At 52.2% G+C, this 1,237-nt stretch overlaps 1 long non-coding RNA gene across 1 annotated transcript; it reads right to left on the reverse strand.

Annotated features, from left to right (window-relative positions):
• LOC106900704 lies at nucleotides 1-1,237 on the reverse strand. Its single transcript, XR_001414185.1, has 3 exons — nucleotides 1,213-1,237; nucleotides 469-798; nucleotides 1-88 (listed from the first exon to the last, which is right to left on the reverse strand). It is a non-coding gene; the product is annotated as an uncharacterized LOC106900704 (long non-coding RNA).

Below are 1,237 nucleotides of genomic sequence, written 5' to 3' on the forward strand. Positions count from 1 at the left end.
ACACCGTTGTGAAGCACCTCGACTCTCCCGGAGCAGCGGTTGGGGCCACCCACCAGGCGGACTGAAGTGGAGACGGTGATCCCCGACTCTGCAAACACATCCAGAGAAGGCATTGGTGTGTGTCCCCCCTCTCCTTGAGTATCCCTGCCCTTCCCTGCCTCTCCTCCACAGCTTTCTCCACATATGACATGCAACTCTCCAAGCAAGAAGCACAATGGCAGTCTTAACCTGAAGAAAAATCACCCCAGAGCACCCACGGAGCAGGGAAGAGAGAACCTCCCAGACTAAAGCCCTCTTCCATGGTGTAAGGACCCCAGGCCACCAGCAGGACTATCAGGATTGAGTACCAACTGAGTAGGAGAGGAGTGGTCCATAGAAAGTCCTTGTTCCTGTCCAAAGTTTTGCTTGTGTTGACTGTGAGGACACCCTAACGCATGATTGGTAAAAGCAGGAGAATGGAAGGATTACCTGAACAAATTGCACTGGCGTCTTCCCCGTGGTAACAATTGTGTTCCCCCCATGGCCTCGCCGGGCATTCAGAGAGAGCAGCTTCCGTCCCTGTGCAGTTCACATCATCCAGCCAGATGGTGTCAAATCCTCGTCCAAACTTGGCTCCAATGGGGGCCAGCACCGCATCCCCACAGCCCAGTTGCTTGCACACGACTTGGGCATCATTTAGATCCCAGTCATCATGGCAGATGCTGCCCCACTGTTCTTCATGAAGCACCTCAACCCTCCCAGCACATCGATTTGGGCCTCCTACCAGCCGGATTGGGCCTGGCTCAGGTATTTCTGTTCCTGCCAAAAACAAACAAGGGAGAAGTTTTCGGACAAGTCTCTGTGCCCCTGATCACCTGGAGAAAGCAGAATCACCCATGATGCACCAAAACTACCTCTTCTCGTCCTAAATGGCTGTCAAAGACTCTCTCCTAGTTTCTAGCTTGAGAAGAAAAGTTGAAGGGAAATAAATATCAGGATGGAGGATGTCAGGGGAGGGAGGGAACTATCTGTGTCCACTCCCAGCTCTTCAGGTTGTTCCAGGTCCAGGTGTTGTTTTGCAACTTGTCTGGGTCAAGTGGAGTAGGAAGCTGGAGCTCAACAGAGTAATTCTGCATCTCTGACCTCCTAACTGGATGGGTCAGAAACTGCACCCTGGCTTATTTGAAGCAGAAAGGCCAATGTGGTACGAAGTAGAAAAGACCTGAGGGTTACCTGAGCACTCCACGCTGGCATCTTC

Source organism: Calidris pugnax, unplaced genomic scaffold (assembly GCF_001431845.1).
Source record: "Calidris pugnax isolate Ruff unplaced genomic scaffold, ASM143184v1 C14721709, whole genome shotgun sequence".
Classification (NCBI taxonomy): domain Eukaryota; kingdom Metazoa; phylum Chordata; class Aves; order Charadriiformes; family Scolopacidae; genus Calidris; species Calidris pugnax.